Raw genomic sequence first — 13,212 nt, forward strand, 5'->3', positions numbered from 1 at the left:
ATTTTAACCCCGGGGGAGTTTCCCCCCAAAGAGGGACAAAGAACCCCTGATGATCTTCTACCTAATCACATGAGCCAAGGTGTGAAAGCGGGTGTGGGTCACATTCAGCCAAGGTTTTGGGTGAGCTCATTGTGAAACCTGGCCCCACCCTATCATGTGATTTCCTGAGGTCAGATGGCCCAGGATGTGAGTGGGCGTTAAGGCGTCTGGGAAGGGATCTCAAAACTGGATTATAGATCGCACACAGTTGGTGTCGTAAACCATCGCCTCTGTTCAAAGATGGTTGCTCACAAACCATCTGTCATGGTTTGAAAGAGGAGTGAAAGAAGCCATTTGGGGGGAAACTCCCACGGGGTTTAAATCTGGGACTCTCCAACATTTTACCCTAGAACTGAAGAAGCTTCTCGGATGAGAGGTGACATGTCTTCAAGCAACCTAAAAAAGTCCAGACGCTTTTCTTTCCAAGCTCCTTTGACTACGATGACCTGGATGACTGAGAACCTTCACAGACATGTTTTCATTATATTGTTTTTTTCTTTCCTAGCAGTTTAAGATATTTCAAATGTTTGCCATTTTTCTGTCTCAACATGGTGACAGAGCTGCAGTAATTCAGGTTGTAGATCTCTAAATAAATACAGTATAAATGTTTGTCCAATCTCAGGCCTGAAGAAGTCACACTGGATGTAAACTAATACAGTTCACTGTTGAAGGAAACACAATGATGGGTTCAGAGGGATCTGCCTGGTTTCAGGTTTAGACAACAGAAACATCATCACCCTAAATTTTATGAAGCTTTTGATGCTTCTTCTTCTTTGATGCTTCTAATTTAATCCACAGTTATTCTTGTTATACATTAAAATACACACGTTTAGTAATAATAAATGACAGTCTGTGAGTTTTGTAATACTGTGTATACTATGAGCAAAGTAACCAGTAAAATACAGTAGTTCTTGTTAAAGTTTCTAGTGTCAATGTATCAGAAAAAAACAAGTTTCAGTGACAATATTCATTAAATGTCAGAATTTTATGATTCAAATGATTTTCAAAATGAATCATCACATTATTGGTCATTGAGGACTTACCTAATACAGTTATAGAGACAGTGTTACTGATCTTTGTATAATATGATCCCTTCATGCGACCACAGCACTGATATTCACCACTGTGACTTGAATATTTAATTTCTAATGTGTACTCTTTGATGGTGCTGTAGCGGATTAATTCTCGACCATCCTTGTTGGTTTTGTATTCCCAGTCAGTGTCTTTTCCTTCATTCATGTCACATTTGAAGGTAACAAACTCTCCAATGAAAAAACTGGACAAGCTGGGTTCAATAGTTAGCACAGCATCTAAAATCCAACACAACCACAAAGTTAACAACCTGAAAAACATTTATGCACGACACAATCTGTGACAGTACGTTCATACACTGTTCATATACTGAATAATAAAAAATATAAAACACATGTGAACTGTAATTAAGATTTATGTAGTATTTTAAGATGAATATTTAACAAATAAATTAAATAAAAGTGAAAACCTCTCAGTCACCTTGAGCGTCTCCAGTGCAGAGGAGCGTACATAGCACTACAATAAAGACAGAAACTTCAGACATTATCAAACTAAAGACACTCAAATGTGGCTGTTATCGCCTAGGGATGTAAGGAGGTAACATCAGAGACAGCCCCAGTCAGTGTCAAAGGTTTGGGCTTTATTAACAGAGGCAAACACAAAACACACACACAACAGAAAACCGGCAGCGGTCGTGTATTTGACCTCACATGTAGGGAAGCGGCCAGTGCCTGTGTCAGCGCTAACACCCTAGTCACATATCGAGTGAAGGGTCATAATCAGAGTCTCTAGAGGCAACTGGGGTGTGTGTGTGTGTGTGTGGGGGGGGGGGGGGGGGGGGGGGGAGGAGGGGGCTGGCAGCCTCAGCACGTTTGATACTACCGACACTGTTAACCCTGGGTTAACATAACGTGCTCCAGTGTGACATTAAACTTCAGTAAAACTATGCAGTTATGAAACGTAACTTTAATCTGAGCCAAACCGATTTGCTCAGTGTTAAATAAAACAGTGAAGTAAACATGACCCAGCAGACAGAACCTGAGTAAATTAAGTCCAGTGTTCATTTGTTTTAAAGCTGTGTGCCAGTGACCAGATATCAGCCGCTGATAAAGTGCTCTGTAGTTTTCTAGGTGTCCAATACTCTCGGTTTAAATTGTGTTTGTCATCTCTAACCCAGGTCATTCACTGTGAGGGAAACACAAGCACCAGCAGCTCTGAACTAAAAAAAAAAAAAAAAAAAACTAATTTACTTGTGACTGAAACAAGTATGGCACATACAAACATCAGGAAAAAAAGACTCGATAGATATAATGTCAGTAAATGAAGTCTCTGTTGAACCTCCGAGAGGTGGCAGTCGGGGGGGGGGGGGGGGGTTATGACAGCTGTGTATTAGGACCCACGCTTTGTCTGCGGGTCGAGCGGGTCTGTCACACATCTGTGAAGCTTCTCAGTCATCCAGGTCATCGTAGTCTAAGGAGCTTGGAAAGAAAAGCGTCTGGACTTCTTTAAGTCCAGACGCTTTTCTTTCCAAGCTCCTTAGAGGTACTATCACACACTTTGCTGTGAGACTGGGCGCTCGATATTATTTAATCGTGTATTTGATTAATTCATTTAATGAATGAAATAAATAAATATATCATGAAATAATTAATTAAACATGTCAATAATTAATTAAAATGTGAAATAAACACATACTTAATTCAATGTGTTGATAATTAACAAATTAAATATGTCATAAATATGTATTTAATTAATTAATTTAAATTGTTATTAATTACTGACACATTTAATTGATTATTTAACGGTGTATATAATTAATTCATTTTGGCAGTCCTGGCATTCCACAGTTCCTCATTGTGTGAGGCATATAAATAGAATAAATAGTCAGTTTATGATCTTCTTAAGGGACAAATGCCATTAGGGTTTAAACTCCAGTCGCTTTCTTACCAAGCTCCTTAAATTGCTTAGAGTCTTATCAGTGTCTAGTACGATTGGTTACATTTTATATTACAATACAAAATGCATCAAATTATCACTGATGGAGAAAAAAACTTTTCTTAGATAAACTAAACCAGCTTCACTCTGATCTGAATCAGTGCACTAAAATCCTCTGATCACATGACCTGAAATGGTACAAATGATTGATGCTCTGTTCTTCTTACTAAAACATGTTTATGGATCAGTATGAATCAAACAATAGGAGTCAGTGATGAACTCACAGAATAGGCCCAGCTCACAGAGCAAAGTGGCTCCCATCCTCACATCCAGCAGTGACACGTCTGAAAACTTCTACAACTTTCTGTAAAGAGAGAGAGTGAAGCAGCAGCACAGCAGATACCAAAGAGCTGTGAAGGAAACTATTTTTTTTTCAACTCTTCTCTCTGCTTCCTTCCTTTTACACAGAAATAACAACTTAACCTAATCTACAGCATGCTGTCACATGTTTATACTCAGCCACATAACCACAGAACTGGGAAGGAAACCAAGAGTTTTTAAAACTTCTTCTCTCTGCTTCCTTCCTTTTACACAGAAATTAAGACTTAACAAGGTCTGACCATGTTTGTCAGATTTTTATGAAAAGGCCTGTAATATGCAGACTAAACTGAGCAATAACAGACAGACAGTACGTTTTATTACACATATGTATAATTTTAATAAATATTTACAAACCTCCAAGCGCACATATATATGAATAAAAGATAATAATTATCCATAAATAATCTAAACAGTAAAACCAAACTCCTCTCCACCTGCACTCATAAACTGCTGGAACTAATTAAATGTGTTTTTGCCTCTGAAAATTAATTTGAACACACTGGGAGATTAAAATAAATTAACAAATGAATGTCTTAAAACTTGACTGAATGAATTATCAAAATTGGTGCCATTCAAACAACGACAGAAATGTACTTACAGAATAACCCCGTCATGCAGAGCAAAGTATGCCATCCTCACTGACTCTGATGTGATGAAGACGATCACAAAGTGTTTTGTATGAATAATAATAAATGCAGAAATAGAAGCTGCACTTAAACCAGATAAGATCAGATTTTCATCTCTCTGTGCTTCTTTCGCTGTTACACTAACCTCAAACAGTACCTGTAGCTTTGACTACAGCAGTTGTTTGACATGAGTACATTTCCTGTCCATTGCAAACACATATCCGCTTCTTTCACATGTTGTGTTTCATGTCTTTCTCTATGATATATAAATGTGTTGTTTTCCTTCAAGTCAGGAAGTCAGTTTTTGCCTTTTTCTTCTTTGAAAACTCTCACGTCATTTTTGAAGTGAAACACTTTTAAGCTGCAATGTTCCTCTTCTGTCAGGTTTTGTATATCCATAGATGGTGCCATCTATAAATCTAATATATATATACATATATATATATATATACATATATATGTATATATATATATATATATATATATATATATATATATATATACATATATATGTATATATATATATATATATATATATATATATATACATATATATGTATATATATATATATATATATATATATATATATATATATATATATATATATATATATATAGGGTACTGCTCTCACAGCTAGAGATTGACGAGGTACAACACAAATGCTACGGCAAGGAGGAGTCAGGACGCCAGGTCAGGGGGGAGATATCATCACCCCCACCCGAGATTGGGTACATAGCCCCAAGTGCGATAGGAGAAGGATCGTTGAGTGCGAGAGGAACTGACCTGAAAAATAGGATCATGGCCAAGCTTGAAACCTGGATCCCCCGTAGCCGGTTACCAAGATTACGTGAAGTACCCTCAGAAGGTCTGCTCGATGATGTTAATGCAGCACTACGGGCAATACCTACAACCACGATTACCGACACTAACAAGCTGATCTACAATACGGCAGCACTGATCAGTGAGATGCTTGGCTACAAGTTGAACAGCCACAAGGGGCAGTACCCTCCATGGAGAAGGAGGCTAGAGGGCAAGATCAAAGTAGCACGGAGGGAGGTTAGCCAACTAACGGAGTTGCAGAAAGGTGCGACAAAGAAGGTGCATAAGAAATACAGCAAGTTGTCCATACCTGAGGCCTTGGAAACTGCCAAGCAAAGACTCACAGCCTTGGCCAGCCGCTTGAGGAGGTACACCAGAGAGATAGAAGGCAGGAGAATAAACCAGCTGTTCTCCACAGAACCAGCAAAGGTGTACTCTCAGTGGCAAGGGAACAATAAGAGAACAGCACCACCAAGGCTGGAGACGGAGCAATACTGGAAGAGCATATGGGAGAAGGATGCAACCCATAACGGCAATGCTCAGTGGCTAGAGGATCTGAGGGCAGACCACAGCGACCTCCCTGAACAGGGTCCAGTAACCATCACAGTAGCAGATATCCAAGAAAGGGTCTCCAGTATGAAGAGTTGGACAGCACCAGGGCCCGACATGGTTCACGCCTACTGGCTGAAGAAGCTGACTGCACTCCACGAGCGTCTGGCAGCACAAATGAACCAGCTGCTAGTTAACGAAAGACACCCGGAATGGCTAACTGAATGCCGGACGGTCCTGATCCCCAAGGACCCCAAGAAGGGACCGGTCCCCTCCAACTACCGACCAATAACCTGCCTCAGTACTACATGGAAGCTCCTGTCAGGCATCATATCGGCTAAGATGAACAGGCACATGGGTCAATACATGAGCGGGACACAGAAAGGAATTGGCAAGAATACCAGAGGTGCAAAACACCAGCTACTGGTAGACAGAACAATCAGCCGAGACTGCAAGACCAGACTGACCAACCTGTGCACTTCCTGGATTGATTACAAGAAGGCCTATGACTCAATGCCCCACAGCTGGATACTGGAATGCCTAGAATTGTACAAGATCAATGGGACCCTAAGAGCCTTCATCAGGAACTCAATGGGGATGTGGCGTACAACACTAGAGGCCAACTCCAAGCCCATAGCACAAGTTACCATCAAGTGCGGGATCTACCAAGGAGATGCTCTGTCCCCACTGCTGTTCTGCATAGGCCTGAACCCCCTCAGTGAGATCATTAACAAGACTGGCTACGGATACCGACTACGGAACGGAGCAGTTGTCAGCCACCTCCTGTACATGGATGACATCAAGCTGTATGCCAAGAGTGAACGAGACATCGATTCACTGATCCACACTACCAGGCTATACAGCAATGACATTGGAATGTCGTTCGGACTGGAGAAGTGTAGTCGGATGGTAACAAAGAGAGGGAAGGTAGTCAGAACTGAGGGGATTGAACTACCAGAAGGCAACATTGCAGACATAGAGGACAGTTACAAGTACCTGGGGATCCCGCAGGCAAATGGGAACCATGAAGAGGCCGCTAGAAAGGCTGCAACCACCAAGTACCTGCAGAGGGTCAGGCAAGTCCTGAGGAGTCAGCTGAATGGTAAGAACAAGATCCGGGCCATCAACACATACGCCCTGCCCGTGATCAGGTACCCTGCTGGGGTAATAAGCTGGCCAAAGGAGGAGATAGAAGCCACTGACATAAAGACAAGAAAGCTCCTGACCATGCATGGAGGGTTTCACCCCAAGTCCAGCACCCTGAGGCTGTACGCTAAGCGGAAGGAAGGGGGCCGGGGACTGGTGAGTGTCAGCACCACAGTCCAGGATGAGACAAGGAACATCCAAGAATACATTGGGAAGATGGCCCCAACTGACCGAGTGCTCAGTGAATACCTCAGGCAGCAGAAACCCAAGAAAGAGGAGGGAGACGAGGAACCATCATGGAAGAACAGGCCCCTGCACGGTATGTACCACCGGCAGATAGAGGAGGTGGCTGATATCCAGAAATCCTACCAGTGGCTGGACAAAGCTGGACTGAAAGACAGCACAGAGGCACTAATCATGGCAGCACAAGAACAAGCTCTGAGTACAAGATCCATAGAGGCTGGGGTCTATCACACCAGGCAAGACCCCAGGTGCAGGCTGTGTAAAGATGCCCCAGAGACAATCCAGCACATAACAGCAGGGTGCAAGATGCTAGCAGGCAAGGCATACATGGAACGCCATAACCAAGTGGCCGGCATAGTGTACAGGAACATCTGTGCCGAGTATAACCTAGAAGTCCCGAGGTCAAAATGGGAGATGCCCCCAAGGGTGGTGGAGAATGACCGAGCTAAGATCCTGTGGGACTTCCAGATACAGACGGACAAAATGGTGGTGGCTAACCAACCGGACATAGTGGTGGTAGACAAACAGAAGAAGACGGCCGTAGTGATCGATGTAGCGGTTCCCAATGACAGCAATATCAGGAAGAAGGAACACGAGAAGCTGGAGAAATACCAAGGGCTCAGAGAAGAGCTCGAGAGGATGTGGAGGGTGAAGGTAACGGTGGTCCCCGTGGTAATCGGAGCACTAGGTGCGGTGACTCCCAAGCTAGGCGAGTGGCTCCAGCAGATCCCGGGAAAAACATCGGAGATCTCTGTCCAGAAGAGCGCAGTCCTGGGAACAGCTAAGATACTGCGCAGGACCCTCAAGCTCCCAGGCCTCTGGTAGAGGACCCGAGCTTGAAGGATAAACCGCCCGCAGGGGCGTGCTGGGTGTTTTTTTTTATATATATTAGGGGTGCAACGATACTCGTATTGATATTGAACCATTCGATACAGTGCTTTCAGTTCGGTAGGTATATGTATCGAACAATACAACATTTTTAATTTATTTGATCAACTTTTCTTCTGAGGATGCTGTCTGTGTTGAGAGCTCAGTGGATCTGCGTTCGATTACTCCGCCTAGGGTGCACTGTCGAGCGCAGATCCACTGAGCGCAGCGCAAGCTAGCAAGACAGAAGCTAAGCTCATTGCAACATGGCAAATTGAACCTCCCCCACCCTCATTCAGATCTGGCCTTTGGAATTATCTTGGTCTTCATGTGAAGCATGACCCTGAAGGTAAGCGCGTCATGGACAAAAGTAAAACAGTATGTTGGATATGCCACGCAATGCTCAATTACATTGGTGGGAACTAGTGTGTTAGCGCAGTTAGCTCGTTAACGTGTTGGCCATCCAGCCCCACGCACGGGGCGATCGGCGGTAGCTCGTTAACGGAGATTTGCCGTGTTGTGGCGTTGACGTCATTTCAGCTTAACGCTGACAGCACTAGTGGGAACAAAATGAATATGACTGCACATTTACTCCGACATCATCCTAGTGCAAAGACAAGTGGAAGCAGACAAAAACAACAAGCACGCATGCTGCAAACTTTACCCGAGTCATTTAGACAGCTGTTAGCACAGGATTCTCCTTATGGGGACCTGATATGTTTAATATGCTGCTGAGAATATAGCCCAGAAGAAGCGTGTAGTATAACTTTTCTTTTGGAAAGAGCCATTTCTCTGTAACAAACTCTCTTTTCCAAAGATGAGTGATTCCTCAATCAGATATATATATATATTTTTTTATTACTTTGTTGTTTCAGCAACATTAAATTTAAAAACTGTACGTTTGAGTTAAAATATATATTTATTATTTTAATAAATGACAAATTAAAAAAGCATGAGCATTTTTTGTATCGAAAAAATATCGAACCATGACACCAAAGTATCGAACCGAACCGAATTTTGTGTATCGTTGCACCCCTAATGTATATATACATTAGGGGTGCAACATATATATATGTATACACACATATATATATATATATATATATATATATATATATATATATATATATATATATATATATATATACAGCCCTTTGTACTGTCTGAGACAGAATTTATTCCTTTATTTATTTATTTATCTTTTTAAGTCTGATGTATCTCTCTCTCTCTCGTTCTCTCTCTCTCCTTTTTTTTTAGCTTGACCTCACATTTATACTGTATTTTGCATATAGAAGACAGCTCTGGTGAGTTGTAATCTAATTTGTTCTTCATGCACAGATCTTCCTATACCCTTCTCATCTTTCTTAAAACTAAAAATGTGATTTTTGAGTCATTCCGGAGATTCTTTACGTTTTTATGTTGTGATGCCGGCCATCAGACTGAGGTGGCAGGTATGAAACTGAGAAAGGTCTGATTCACAGCATGTTTTATTTAAGTATTTAATGCCCGTTGGATAATGGAAATCACAGGTGTATTTTTATTGCTGTTTAAATAGTCACAGGGTTTCTAACTTATGAAGTATCAAAGTCTCACCTTTGTTAGAGTTTTGTATCTTTGTAGTCTTTTCTTTTGATTGTTTACAACAGGAAATATGTTAACATCCTTCCTCCATACTTCATAAAAAGATATAAAATATATTTGACTGTTAGATTAAATATTATCATGCAGCACTAAAGTGAAAAAGCTCACTTAACCTCAGAATAGATCTGTGAATGTTCTCTCTTTGTGCTGGAAATATGTTTTAAATTTGGCTGTGACCCGAAACACAGGAAATGACTCACTGTGTGGCTGAACTGTAGCTAAAGCTTAAGATGAAATCTAAAGACAACATTTACATTCACAGTTACATTTATTATCTGACAGCATATCAAAGTAACATTAAGTACTAACACATTTAATCTGAAATGATTATTTGTATTACTTGGACATAAACGTACAGACTAGACCTGAGCATCTGACTAAAGGTCAAAAAATAGTTAAGAGAATCCAAATATGTGATGTGAATTTTTTTTTTTTAAAGCTGCAATAAAAAAAAAGGTTTGTTTTGAAAACTGCATGTTGTGGATCAAGTTTATGTAACTCAACCATGTGGAAATGTAAAGTATGCATTTCTAGTATTTAATTTACAAATGTTTTGAATTACATCCTTCATAAAACTAAAGAAATAAACTGTAAACTTATGTATACTTATGTATATTGTATACTTCCATAAAACCAGTTCTACAAAGTCCTGCCCTCTTTCCAAACCATTTAATTGCATGTATAACACCCCATCAGAAGATGTTGTGGTGTATTACCAGCAATATGACTGAATTAACTGAACGGTTACCAACACATGATCCTTGAATACATTTTTATTGTAATGTGTAGTTTGTTTGTTTTGTTGTTCTTTTTTTTCCTAAAACAAATAACAATTTAGCAAATTTGTTGTCGGAGCTCAAAACAGAGCTACTGTAGAGGTAGAAGTATTCTTTTTACTGGTCAACTGTATCCTCAGTTTAAGTGAGCAGAACCTGGACTATACATTGTGTAAGTAGAGCACCGCTATTCCCTCCTGAGTTGACTGAGGGGTTTTCCAGAATCACTTTGGCGATGACAATAAGTCTCGTTCTCTAGCCTTATTGTTTTTGCTTCAGCCACTGCCAGAGCCACACACCATTTGGCCCGTTGGTACCTATCACTTGTTTCCTGCGTCCCACAACTTCACCCACCACTTTAACTTGATGGCTCCATGCACCTCAGGCGTCCACCTTTTGGTTCGTGGATTACCATCACGAGAGGCAACAACCACTTTGCAGCCACAATTTAATACAGTAGTTCTGATGCAGATCACAAGTTATTTGAATCCCATGTCCCCAGTCTCCCTATCGAAACCCCATGCTATCGAAACTGTGCTGGAGGGGAGAATTGAAGACCTTGCCCCCAGCACACCCTCACTTCACAGTTTGGTGTATCAGGCCTGTCTAGCATCCTTTCCCACCATCTGATCCAACTCACCATCAGGTGGTGATCAGTTGACACCTGAGCTTCTCTCTTTATCAATCATTATTACAGAGTTCAACAGAAGGGATCTAAGAACACAGACACATGTAACTGAGATTTCTATGAGCATTTACATCGTGTCAATGCAGAGACTTTTGAGGGCAGTTGCTTATCAATGTGGGAAACAAACTCTGCACAGTTTCTCTTGATGCCCACACAGTTTTTTTCAGTAGTCCACCATGTGTCATCATGACAACAGTTTTTGATCCATTTTCACTGAATGTTATGCATGCTTACATGTAGCAGTGATAATTATTACTATCATTTCAGTATAGATAAATCATAAACATGTGCCATCCACACAGAGATCAAAGTGAAACTTCCATTGTGCTTTTTGCAACTCGCTGTTGCTTGCTGCACGCTGCACTATGCACTTTTTAACAGACCCCTTTTGGCTGAAACCACAAGCTGCATTTCCTGTTTTCTAGGTAGCCTGACTCGAAACCATGATGTTTTTCAGTAGAGTCACAATAAGCCTGAGGCAGAATAGATCATAATCTACAGTTTGACAGACATGCAGGCATTGGAGCCTGCTCAGAAGAACAAAAAACATTATGCTGCATCTCTATGTTTCCAGTTTGATCTTTTAATGCTTGATATTGCTTCTCAAAACTGTATTTTTAGTAGATCTGGATTTACTGTATTTTTGTTTCATTGTTTAATTTTTTTTTCTTTGCATTAATCAAAAAGTCTACTGTATTCTTTATTTCTCCAAGTGACACAAACAGAGGTCAAAAACAGTCTGCTCTGGTGTCCAACAGCTCCAAAGTTCTTCATGTCAAAAACGAAGGTTGTTGATTTTGAGTAGAAATGTCTAAAACTGATATCATAAAATTGGACATCTGCTGATACTGATATGAATCTGATATAGTGTATTTTATAATCAATAAAAGTCAAGTTTTAAAAAAGAAAACACTAAAGCTATTCTTTTATACCTGTATGCAAAAAATACTCTGCACCAAAAATATTCCACAGTTCGGCAATACGGATCTTTTTATTTAAACTATTAGCAGAACTTTAAATGTAAGTATTTAAGTAATATTCAAAAAGTAATTTAAAATGCAATTTTATGCAGATTCCAAAAACTCTTTGGTTCTGAAAAATGTGTAATATCAGCACAAAATAATGTTTGCATTCAACAACTTAAAAACAAACAAACAAAAAACAAGAACGTGTAGAATTGACGCTTTTATACTTACAGCTCAACATCAATAGACATCCAGTGGTAAGTATGAAAAAAGTAATTTTCATAGTGTTTTTGAACCACAAAAAAAAAAGTTTAGCCTGCAACACTGCGTTTTGCAAAGTAAAACTTGAGTCTATCCATTGTACAGTCAGACTTGACAATGCAGAGTCAGGCCATGAAAACGAACAGACGTCGGCGCTCCACATATCGGTTGTTAAGCTTAACATAGGAATGCTTTACAAACATTCAGAGATGAACTTAAACACTTAATTTTTAACCCTTTAAGACCTACCATAGAACCAAGTCCGCCAGAGCTTATAGTATATTTTTATGCCGTGGAGCCATTTTTTGGAGCATTTCAAGTTGCTATACATCAATACAACCATTATAGCCCAAATTTTAATAATATGTCTGCATTAAGTGCATAGTAATTACATAAATTGCAAAAAAGTGCAATAAACTACAAAAAAATTTAAAGTCATTTTTGTTTTTTTAACATATATTTCTACTTAGAGAAATTTAAGAGGCTTATCCCTCAAAACTGTAAATACAAAAAAGTTGCACAAACTAGTTTCCCACCAAAGGAAATTTATTTTAAGCGTCTTCATAGTTTTATTTTTATTATTATTTTTTTTTTTATTTTTTGCCTGTCCCATTTGGTTCTTTAGCCATCAGAATTGTTGTCTGAAGACCAACAAGGATACCCAATGGATTTACTTTGCCAAATGGATCATCGTGGCATTGCCGTATTGGTCCATTTGGTCGATCTTTGTTTTTATTATTTATTATATTTTATTTTCAGATGTTACAGACGGGACAGACATGAGTGAGGGATAGGAAAGGGAGAAAGAAAGAGGAAGGAAAGGAAAAACAGAAGGGGAGAGGGACAGTGAGAAAGGGGGGGAGAAAAAAAATAAAAATCTCCTGGATCACCTGTTGAGAGAAGAATAGAAAACAAGCAAAAAAACAAAAAAAACAAAGCAACATACTAAACACAACACCATTGCATTAATCTAGCTAAGTGTAAACAGCAGTAAATACTAAATATTCAATGTTGTTGTGCAGCACGCAGGACAGATGTGCTTCGAAGTAGTAGCCAAGAAAGGTGTAATTTAAGTCTACGAGCAGTGAACACCCGTGTGCATACCTGTGTGGATCAGCGTGCTTGTATTCCAAAGGTTTCTCCATGTAACGATCTGCTAGGGAGTGTGGGGGGGCCTCAGCCCCGTCCTCCAGGGTATGAAGCAGGTATGGAGGAGATCAAAACTCCAGACATCCAGAGGCCC

General features: G+C 40.0%; 1 long non-coding RNA gene across 1 annotated transcript; it reads right to left on the reverse strand.

The window, feature by feature from the left end:
- Positions 1-1,202: 1,202 nt before the first annotated feature.
- LOC143414717 (uncharacterized) lies at positions 1,203-3,403 on the reverse strand. Its single transcript, XR_013095408.1, has 3 exons — positions 3,291-3,403; positions 1,552-1,587; positions 1,203-1,349 (listed from the first exon to the last, which is right to left on the reverse strand). It is a non-coding gene; the product is annotated as an uncharacterized LOC143414717 (long non-coding RNA).
- Positions 3,404-13,212: the final 9,809 nt, after the last annotated feature.

This window comes from Maylandia zebra, linkage group LG3 (genome assembly GCF_041146795.1).
Source record: "Maylandia zebra isolate NMK-2024a linkage group LG3, Mzebra_GT3a, whole genome shotgun sequence".
Taxonomy (NCBI): Eukaryota; Metazoa; Chordata; class Actinopteri; order Cichliformes; family Cichlidae; genus Maylandia; species Maylandia zebra.